An 11788-nucleotide genomic window follows, 5' to 3' on the forward strand; every position below is an offset into this window, starting at 1 on the left:
TTTGTGGCTGAGCTTTTTGATGTGGGAGCACCTTTGACTCTGAACACGTCGTATTGTTTCTGATGTTACATAAGCGTACTGTTGTTGACTTAGTGTGTGTGTGTGTGTGTGTGTGTGTGTGTGTGTGTGTGTGTGCGTGTGTGTGTGTGTGCGTGTGTGTGTGTGTGTGTGTGTGTGTGGGGGGGGGGGTTCAGAGGGTCCAGTTCTGTTTCTCACCGCAGGCTCCGAGGTGTGTTCGTTGGCAGGAGCTGATTCTGCTGCGTTGGCACAAAGATCTTTTCTTGTCTGTTGTGAGCGAGTGAGCGAGCGAGCGAGCGAGCGAGGGAGTGATGGTGTGAGTAATCCTGCACCGCCATGAGTCATGGATTGAATACAGCGAAGCAGCCGAGGAGATAAAGGAAGTGACACGGGTACAACAGAAGAGACGACTCGACCCAGCTGGAGTCAGCAGTCACATCAGTGAAGTCCATCAATCGTTAAAAATGGCACCGTTACCCGTGTAAACTGGGAATGTGCACGTGTGCACAGCCACGTGCACAAGTAGGTGGACTACAACAACAATGGCCGAACCCCCGGGGCTCTTTCTGTGAAAATGACCTGCGTTCAGATTGAACCAACTTTTAGACGTGGCTGAAGCAGGAAGTTCTCAGAGCAAAGATTTCTCACACTGAACCGCTGACCAACATCACGGATTCCTCAGTCACACACGCCCAAACCCAGCCGACCGAGCAAGCCACCGCACACACACACACACACACACACACACACACACACACACACACACACACACACACACACACACACACACACACACACACACACACACACACACACACACACACACACACACACACACACACACACACACACACACACACACACACACACACACACACACACACACACACACACACACACACACACACACACACACACACACACACACACACACACACACACACACACACACACACACACACACACACACACACACACACACACACACACACACACACACACACAGCAGAAGTCGCCTCGTGTTTTCACGTTCGGATGCTGAGGTCAGATTGCTCTTTAAAATAAACAGGAAGACATTTGTGAAAAGTCAGTTGGAGCAAAATCAAAAAATATATTATTGTTTATTAAAGGAACAAAAACAGCAAAATAAAAACATTACGAGCTTATTAAATACAATTTAAGAGAGTTTGCATGAATCTGCTGTGAGTGGATGTTTTCCTGTCCTCAGAGCTCATCTGATGGAACGATGGATGATTAAAGTAGCAGCGCTCGTTTTGTTTTATAACAGCTGATTTGAGTGTGTTCACGCTGTGCACGACATCAGACTGTAAATGAGTTTTCAGAAAAGGGTTAATGTGACAGAAATGTTACAAAAAACGTTTTTGGACGCAGACCGAGGCGTCTGGCGTCTCACCTTTTGTTTTGGACTCTCTTTTAACCATAACAAACCTCAGGCAGGTCGACCTCCAGCCTCACCTCTCCACCTCTGACCTTCACCCTCTGACCTCTGCAGCTGCAGCCAGGTGGACCCCCGCCCCCCCGCCCTCCTCCTGATGTGCGACGAGCTCATGCAGGTGTGCAGGTCAGGGACGAGCTCTTCGTTTGGGAGCGTTTAGCAGCAGCAGTTTCCCCTTTAATGAAGCTCTAATCATCTGCACGTTCTCGTAAAGGTCGGCCTGTTATGTAAATTCAGCTTATGAAACATGGCGGGCAGCGTGTTCTTTTCCTCACTCCACACCCTGGCGAGTGGATCGAAAGGAGTGCGTGGTATTTCCTCGCGGCCGTGTTGGATAGCTCGGCTCAGGCGGCGTTGACGGATGAATCAAAGGGGCGGAGCTGCTGGCAGGTTGGTGACACCAGCTGTCGTGTTTTACTGGATGCCGTCACAGGCGGCTGAGTGACAGGTGATATTTTACATCTGCATACAAGGCATGAGGCCAAAAAGCACATCAGGGTTCCCACGCTCCTGAAACCGCTTCACGACTCAGCTTGAACGTGAGAGTGGAACAAAGCAGGAAGGTTTTATGAAGAATTGATTTATAAAAGACTTTAAACAGACTTATTTAGATCAGCTGTTTTCTTTCTCACAACAACCTCCAAACCTTGTTTCTTCAATGCATGATGAACATGTGTTCATCACCCTCCTGAATCACTCTTTGACTCTCTCTCTTGTCTTCCATGTGACCGAAGGAGTGTCCAGGCTCTCAGGACAGATTTAAAAGATATTGGGGTTTAAAAACAAGTGTTTGAAACTGTGTGAAAATAAAACTGACAGGATCACTTAATTTGCGTAAATCCATGTTGTGTCTTTAAAAAGCGAGCCTCTGTTGGCTCCTTCACGTGCTCACATGCATTTTGTGCACAGCTTCCAGTCAGATACAGACGATGAGAGTGGTATCAATATTTTCCAATGTTAGACTTCACAATAAAATCGCATTACAGCGCTGCCCCCTCCACCTGCAGCTGATCGTCAAGTATGAGGTGATAAATGAACTCCAGCAGGACGAGCAGAGACTAAACAGGAGCAAACTGGCTCTCTGGCCTCGTCTGATCTGGTCTGACTGTCCCCTGGTCTTCCTCCGCTGGGATCCTTTTTAAAGACAGACAGATGGAAGTGATGTTTCATATCTAATGTCTTAACGGACAACAGAACAATCAGAGTCCTTCAAGACTCGGTCTTAAGTGGTCCATGATGGATTATTAAAAACCCAAACCATGATCCTAAGCGTAGCAGGAGAGCTTCATCCACTGGTTTCAGGTTGATTAAAACGTGACACTGAACTCAACCCCACGTGTCCCCGAGTGTCATCACTGAGTGTCACGTATTCCCTTCTAACAACATGCTCAATAAAGTTCACTTTAATCAAACTGAAGTTTCACCTGAAATCTCACTCAGTGCTTCCTGTTTCTTCTTGTTCAGGCCGAGCCGGGCTGCAGGTTCAGCATCGTACTCCAGGTCCTCCTGGGGGGATCCAGATGGGATCCATAATCCCAGCAGCTAGCTCTGACTCAACCCCCATGGTCTCTGCACAGTTTGACCTACCAGAAAACCTCCAAAAAGGAAGGCGGACCAGGAGTCCCAGCTCCATCTCTAAGACTGAGCCTCCTCAAAGGACGCTGACGTCTCATTCTTTTACTCACTGTCCAACGCTCACGAGCTCTTTGTTCCACCTCTCTGTTCATCATCGTTTCCTTCTTCACCTCGAGTGACCAAAAGACAACAACGAGAGCAGTAATGCTTCTTTTCCTGGCAGAGCAGGCGGATATCTGAGAGGAAACTAATTAAGTCCACTGATTGGAAAGGATGGTTGGCGAGCTGATGCATCTGCTGTGGACGTCCCAGAATAAACGGACCATCACTGACGGAGACTCAAACGACCTCGACAGACTCAGTGTCTGTTCACACAGGTCAGACCGGCTCTGCTCGCTGACCTGAAGTAGCTCCGAATCGGTCTGGACTCCACGCTGAGACAGAGAAGAGGGAGCATTCAGACAGACTCTGAGGACACACGGAGACAGACAGAGAGAGGATTAGTCCAGCCTGCGAGGGGTCCTCGGAGACGTTACGTCCTCAGGAGAGCTCAGAGAGGACACCGGCTCACTTTGATGTGTGAGCGCCGAGCAGCCGTCTGGAAACAGATCACAGACTTTATGTAACTCTCAGTCACCTCATCTGACTCGGACTGAGAGGACGGAGGAGGACGAAGACGAGGGCGGAGGAGACGGCTGCTTAAATCCCTCGGGGACTTTCTCTCCAGCTGTTTTACTTTCTGACACAGCGTTTGCAAGAAAGGCTCGACTCCATCTGGACTGTTTTCTGCAGAATATTTCTGCAAGAAGTCGTGATGAACGCAGCAGAAAATATTCCCAGTTAATTTCCTTTTTTTTTTATTGAATAAAAAATGAGTTCAGTCTTCTGACATGTAATGACGCTGCTTCATTCTTCAGTCTGAAATGAACCGTTTCACTACTTTTAATTGTTCGACCTTTTTTCCTTTATGTCACGTCAGATGAGATGTTTGAGTGGCCAGAGTAAGGAGACGCACTGTGGGTGAAAAGCAATGCATCATGGGATTTCATCCCCACATGGGTTTGATCTGTAGCTCCGTTGTGTCGAACAAAGAAAAGTGTTTGTGGAGACGAGGAGTGGGACGGGGACGAGACGGAGCCTCCAACGCAGCTCACAGATTTTCAGACTTATTCTACATGTGGACAACGATCCGGGTTGGAGATGGATGAGAATCAGGAGATTCTGTGCATTTCAGCTGCCGCAACACAAACTGTCTGTACTCCTCAGTCCTATATGCATGCACGTGCATCTTCTTTGTTTCAGGCTGATTGAGACGCAAACAAGCAAAAGTGAATCCACCTGCAAACGGGATTATTTAGAAACGTGTCGGGATGTATTTAAAATACACGTTAACATGTCACTGAGCTCGTCCTGAGTATGGGACATATCTTTGTTTTGGTTTTTTTGTTGTGTTTTATCTGATTCACTTAAAAAGTTAACGTGCTATTTTTGCACAATTTGCACAAGAAGACGTTTATTTCAGTTTGAACCTGAAGACGTTTCAGCTGCGAGCGCTCAGAGCTCCAGTCCTGTTTTAATCCCCTTCAGGAAGGAAAGAAGAAGAAAGTGGAGCCGTCAAAGTCACAACATGACAACATGATCCTGGAGGGCAGGATTTCAGCTGACACAGATCTCCGACATCTCCTGACTCCGGTGTGGACGAGATCAGGCAGATGGATCAGCGCTGCACGGCGGCTGTGATTCTGATAATCAGCGCCTGTTTTGGTTACAGATCTTTTTGGGGGTGCGGGGGGACCACACAGCTCGGAGGAAATGCCTCCGGGGGGGTACAGGGTTACAGATTTCCTCAGACAGGAGATCTGTGTGGTCTGTCCCCGAACGTTCGATGTAAACGTCTGAATATTGGACACCCTGCTCGTTCCTCTCAGTGTTTTGTCTGAGGAGTTTTTAAAGCGTGACAGATGGCCTGTTTTAAAAAGCAGAAAAGGAGATTTAAAACACTGGATTGTGTCCTCTCCTGACGTGTAGACCACTCAATCCTACGTTTTCCAAATGCACCCGTTTTTTATTGATAGAGTGCAGCTGTTGGTCTTTGTTTTGGGGGGTTCATGTCTCACATTTGTTCTCTGCGATTTAACAGATTGAACCTTTTTTAAAGTTGCATTCAGACTAAGTGAGGTCAGTTCAAACCTTAAAGATTTAATTTGATCCATAGGAGCGTATGTTATGTTTAGACTGTGCACAAAGAAAGAAATGAAGAAACATAAACCAAGATTAATTTATAACCGTCATAACTTAAGAGTTTGATTCTGCCAAAGCAGTGTTTCAGCACTCCGATGCTGCGTTCACAGATCCCTGTTTTTTTATGATGCTGCGTCCTCTCTTCCCCTCAGCTTGGAGCTCTAATCTGAAGCAGCACGATGCTCTCCGAGGCCTTACGTAAGGCAGATGCTGAGGTGAAGGTGTGTTCTCACCTTGATGCTGAGAGACGAGAAGCTGCTCCTGCCAAGATGCTCCCGGAGCCGTAAACAGAAACCTGTAATTACATTTCTAACGTGACATTTGATATACATCCACCAGCGTATTCAGAGCGCTTATGCAACTTGAATATATGAGTTACATCAATGGTGTTAAGTATGTCAGGGCTTTGATTTATATTCCTGGATTTGCCCTTCTTTGGCCATGTTTGCTGTGTTACAGGGAGTCGGGTGATGTCAGCCTTATATCGAGGTTGTTGACGCAGCTCCGACAAAACCAAAGTATCTTTTTATCGTTCTTAACAGTCCGGGTCCGACTCACTTTTTAAAGACAGGATCGTGGATGGAGTCAGAAACTGGGATGACAGAGAGGTTTGGGAATGACATGCAGGAGGACTCCAGCCTCCATAAAGGGACCACCAGGCTCCCAGCGTTATGAGACAGGACTTCTTAATCCTACTTGGTCAACAAAAATGGCGGAAGAGAAACTGAACTAATTCACTTCATCTCGATCAGGTGGACACATTACTGCCAATTTCCACATGCACAGCAATCATCTGAGATTCTCAGCTCCCGCTTCTCAGTTTGTCTCCCCCCTCCTCTCACACAGGTCAGCATGTGGTGGACACTGTAGCTTCAGTGTTTAGCCAGCTCTGCATGTGGTGGACACTGTAGCTTCAGTGTTTAGCCAGCTCTGCATGTGGTGGACACTGTAGCTTCAGTGTTTAGCCAGCTCTGCATGTGGTGGACACTGTAGCTTCAGTGTTTAGCCAGCTCTGCATGTGGTGGACACTGTAGCTTCAGTGTTTAGCCAGCTCTGCATGTGGTGGACACTGTAGCTTCAGTGTTTAGCCAGCTCTGCATGTGGTGGACACTGTAGCTTCAGTGTTTAGCCAGCTCTGCATGGGTCTGTAAAGCTTTCTGCGTTCTAACCTCTCTCCATGTTTCAAAAGCATCTCCAACATTGATCCTAGTTTGAGCAGCTTTCTGCTGCTGGAGCTTATTAGAAACATGCAGAGGCTTTTTAGCTCGGGTACAATCACTTCTATCTGAAGCAGTTCCACTGCCCGCTTCCATCGCTGCAACACCTGTTCACCTGATAACTGCTCTCATATCTGGCAAACCCAGGGGCGTCCAAAACGGCCTTCAAAGCCCCGCCTACCTTCTCTGGTCCAATCAGATCCAGAGCATTCAGGAGCTGCACTTGGAGTTTCCTCCATGTCTGATCACAGAGGAAGAGAACGTCATCATCTCACTCTACACATAAATTACAGATCGCTCCTTTAAATAAATATGAGAATTAGGAGAAATCCTTTAAACCTAAGTCCCTTCCACAAGTCTCTAAAAATCTCTTTTGTTCTGGCCATCATTCATTTGAGTTTCATAACCATTACCTGGGAATGAGGCTGTTTTCATTCCCCAGAAAGCCATCAGAGAGTATTTATGGAGATCACAGTGAACCGGGGCTCGAGCCAGGAAGTCGCCACAACATCTCGCATGGAAAATTATCTGTCCTGATGCAGACATGGAAAACTTGCAGGACCATTTATGGGTTGTGGTGCAGTGAGAACAGAAAAAAGGGGGCTACAGAGGTACAAACTTTCAGTTCAATCAGCAATGATCTGAGACTCTCGGGTTTCACTTCTCAGCTTGTCTTCACTTGAACGTTCGAAGGCTTGGATGTGGAAAAGAACAGTAAACAAACCGGTGACAGATTCTGAAACAAAGTGTTCACAAGTAGGGCGTTCATACCTGAGAGAGTGACTCAGTGCGGCGAGGCGAGGACGGAGGATGCCAAGCAGCTATTTTGGTCTAATCTGTTGGAGAATGTTTGATATGTAGAGCAGATTCTTGTCTGAAGGCTCTCGTGACTGAGGAGAAACTAAATCAAAGCGGGGACATTCCTTTGAAATAAAAACCTGCGTGTGCTCTTACTCAAAGCAATACGGCAAAATACATCCATGCCCGCTTGATAACCATCGTGTTTGTAAGTTATTGTAACATTCTTGGCGGGTCATGCGGCCTCAAAGCACTTCTGCTGTCCGCTGCAATTTAACTCAACGTCAGCATGTAAAGACTGGGAACATAAAAGCACCAGGAAAGTCTGGTATTTCTGATGTCCAAGAAAAAGTCACGTTAGCCGCCACCGGGCCTCTGCATGAGGAAATGAAAGAAAGCCTGAACCTCCCTCCAACACAGAAACCAATATGTCAAGATCTGACAAGAACATCACACACACACTCGTAAACATTTGTTTCAGATTTTCCTCAGACTGGAACACGAGCTCATTCTCCTCCGCACAAAGGCTAGTTTGTTAGCTGGAAGCCTTCGGGCTACGTTAGCCATGGTTTGTTTTTGAAGTTAATTCGGTCTAACAAGCGCAGCCTTTTTTGGTCTGTTCAACATATTTCTCGGTTTATTGGTCCCAACGGAACCTTTAAACTGCAAATCAACCTCTTGGAGTTGCATAATTAAAGCAAGTTTGGTCCAGGAAGTGATTGATTCAAGTTTCTGCTTTAAAGAGAGGCTGTGTAACTTTTACCAAACAAGACTTCTGTCTGACGCAAAAACTGATGAGTCATTGTGATTCAATACTGAGACACATTCTGCACAGATTTAAAAAAAATAATAATAATTCTATCAACTTTACAAAGTAAGCAAGAGTGAACAAGTATGGCGCCTGTCAGCTCGTCCTGAATAACTGTGAATGAAGAGGCTCAGTTCTTTTCAGGACAAGCTGTAGCAGCTGTTAGCGTTCTGCAGCCTGCTCGCTATGTACAGCTAACCTAGCTAACATTACGACGTCAGGCCTGGTAACACAAACCACCTCACACACAGATACAGCATTCAAAAGCAGCTTTAGTTTTTGTCCTGTATCTACCAGGATGAGAGAGGAATCTTATCTCCCTCTCTATCTTTATTTACTTCATCCGTAGGCGTGCTAAACGAAGCCGACTCGCGTATCGGCGCATGATGAGCTGTGACACTTTGTAAACTTTTGATAGGGGTGGATTTTATTTGTTGTTGTTTTCTCATAATGTTAAAGATCTGGTTTTGAATCATTTCCTGTCAGCTTTAATCTACAGTTTCTTAAATTACCTCAAATATCTCCAACAGTTATCAAAGTCAGAGAAATATGTCATTTTAAAGTGCTAGCTATCATGTCTTGAGGCCGCCATGACAGATAGGACATGTTCGTTGTTGCCGTAGTAACACCGAATGTTACATCAAAGAGCGCTGCCACTGAAAGCTTCCGTTCTGTTGCTGTTTGTGCTGCTGAGATAAAAGCGTCACATCGACTATACTCGGATACATCAGCTCCTCCCTCCTCAGGTCAACTCTGAGTATGTTTTTATGGAGCGTGTGTGTGTGTGTGTGTGTGTGTGTGTCACTCCCATGATTCCCCACCGGCCCCCTGGTGGCAGAATAAACCTACTGTCTTAAACTTATTTGCCTAGAAAATAAATACACATGTGGGTGGTCACAGCACCAACTACTGGCCAGGCATGGAAACAACAGTGTAATCAGCTGTTTCTGCAGATCTGTGTTCACAGCGGTTGTTGTCGCCTGAACACAGAGATCCTTCTGGAACAGAAAACAATGACGTTCCAAGTGGATAATTTCTATGTACATGGACTCTTTGCCAACCTCAGTCCCTGAACTGTACAGTCGTGTGACTGGCGAGATTAGTGCAGTTACAAAAGTTGTAGGAGTTCATTTTTTAAAGGGAACACCTCGTCTACCTTAAAAGTTAAGAGTTATATCTTGTGAAGATGGATCATTTGTTTGGATTTCACCTGTTAGGACCTAAAAATTCAACAGTAAAATTCTGATGAGACGAAACATAATGCTGCCAACGTCATAAAGTCTGAAACCTGACACCTGTGACCTGATTTCATAACCCTGTCCACTACTGTAACAAACACTTTTTGGCAGGTCATACAACTCCTGCTCATATAAAGAATGTTTTAAGGCAGACTTTGTTTTATGTAAGTTTAAACTGTAACACAGAAGTCGGTCACAAACCCCCGCTGTTTGCTGTTGTTGTGTAAAACATCTCCGAGGTCAATCACCTCCATCATCCCTTTATAAAAAGACGTGAATATTTTCAAGTCAGCCATTAATTGCTGTTCAGGGTTTGTTTTTTTTTCTTTCCCACCCTCACACGTCCTGTCCTGAGGCAGGAGGAAATCCAGGAGACAAGGTGATATTAGTGTGGAAGAAAAGCACAGTGAGCTGACAGATCCTTTTTCTGCAAAGTGTGAGTGATGACTGAACGGGCTCCCTGTCTGTCAGGACGAGCAGAAAAGAGACTATTTTGATATAAACACAGAGTTCAGGTTTTGATGAAGGGATCCTTTGAACCTGTTTGACCTCTGAAGTCGCCCCCGAGCGCTTCTTTGCTGGTCAGATCTTGTCTTGAGCTCATTGTGTTTATCGATTGTGGACGTGGATTTGTGCAAACTGGTCTAAAAGTTTCATATTCAGGGAGTTTCCAGCATTTAATAAACGGGATGTTGCTGCATTTACAGGAGACACAGAGCAGCTACACAGCTCTGTCGCCTTCACGTGTCTGCATGTTAATCTCACAGACAATCCCTCCGTTATATTACCCGCAGTGTATGTGGGGCTGCGTGGCCTTTTCACCATGCATGAGCCGTGAGTGCATGAATTCATCGCCCACATGCTCAACAAAGCCTGTTGTGCTCCTATGCAGCTGTTTTGCCAGACCATTTTTGTAAAAGCAGTCTCGCAAATCTACATTTTTGTCGACCATTTCCTAAACTTGCAAGGCCGGTAATTTTCTGGAAGTTTAGACTGGCCTTCATCCCACCAATTAGCTGCTAAATACCTCCACAAACTGCCAGATTTCCCCGACAAGGAAACAAAAGTCAAGCTCCTGCCTAATCTGCAGCACAGTTAAGAGCCCACATTATTCTGGAAGAGAAAGACTATTTCCACTCTGGTGTCGGTAAGACGTACGTGAAGCTAGTCTGAGGCTAGCCACCTTAGCTTAGCAGACAGAAAACAGCTCTGTGCTTAGGTGAAATAAGCAGCTGTTTATCACATACCTGAAGCTGAATAACTAACACGTTATTTCCTGCTCGTCTTATCTGCTGCTCTGTCGATCTGTCTGAGCTCAAGAAAGAAAGAAAGTCCCAGTAAATCAATCCACTGATCCTTTGATCAATAGTAAGAGTTGTTGTTTAAACAAGGCAGTGTGGTCATGTAACAGCCACTTGTCCTCTGAAAATGAACAACTGCAAATACATTACGAAACCTTCATTAGAAACTATAATTAAACTCAGTTTTACATCTTCATGGAGGTGTTTTTTCATCAAGTGCTGCTAACTTTTGAAAACAGCATAATTTCAACTGTCAGTATGCTGTTCATCTAGACACAGAGAGTTTGCACACATAGACGCTGGTGGATTAACAGAAGAACACTCCCCGAATCCTGTCCACGATTTTCTCCAAATGTTCCATCTTTGTATTTAGTGACGCGGAGCAACAACTTCGCCTCATCATCCGTCCACAGAAACACACGTTAGTTATTTTTGCAATAATACCCAACAGTACAAGCGACGCCCCCCACAAACCACAGCCACCCAATGAGGTAGGGTGAGGGTTTGATTGGATCGGGGGGGATCGACTGGGTGGCTGCAGCAAACCACGCTTCTCACCTCACCGCTCTGTGGAAGGAATGTACGAGCGCAACACTGCCAACTACAGGCCTGACATGTGTACTACAGCTTTTTTAAGTCGATTTCTGTGGATCAGTGAACACAGCGTTCGTTGCTTCCTCAGCTCATTGTCACGTTAGCTCATGTCCAGCATGATGAGTCGCTTCTGCATTTTGGTCAAAGACAAATGTGAGTCAGAGCAGTTGGGGAAGTTTCTTCTTCCTCTAGTATTTCTGGTTTTTCGTGTGGACTCTCTTCCGCTGTCTGCGACCACAGGGCGGCTCAGGAGGCAGATCGGAGCTTTCACGGCGTGTTTGGGAGTTTTCAGCGGGGGCAGATGAGTGCGAGGGGATGTGGCGGTGACGGATCACTGACAGGAAGCTCAGCTGTCCGCGTCCATCACTGATTGGGCCTTCAGCTCTTCCACTCAGGACGAGCCGCTGAGAGAGGTTTCTGCTACACTGCAGAGAAGCCTGATGTGTTTGTGTCTGGGCTGGATGTCAGCGGACGTCTTTCTAAAAACACAGCTGGTTTGGTTTGTTATAAAGAAATATACTTAAAAAGAGAAACTGGCTGTT

Source organism: Symphodus melops (genome assembly GCF_947650265.1).
Source record: "Symphodus melops genome assembly, chromosome: 22".
Classification (NCBI taxonomy): domain Eukaryota; kingdom Metazoa; phylum Chordata; class Actinopteri; order Labriformes; family Labridae; genus Symphodus; species Symphodus melops.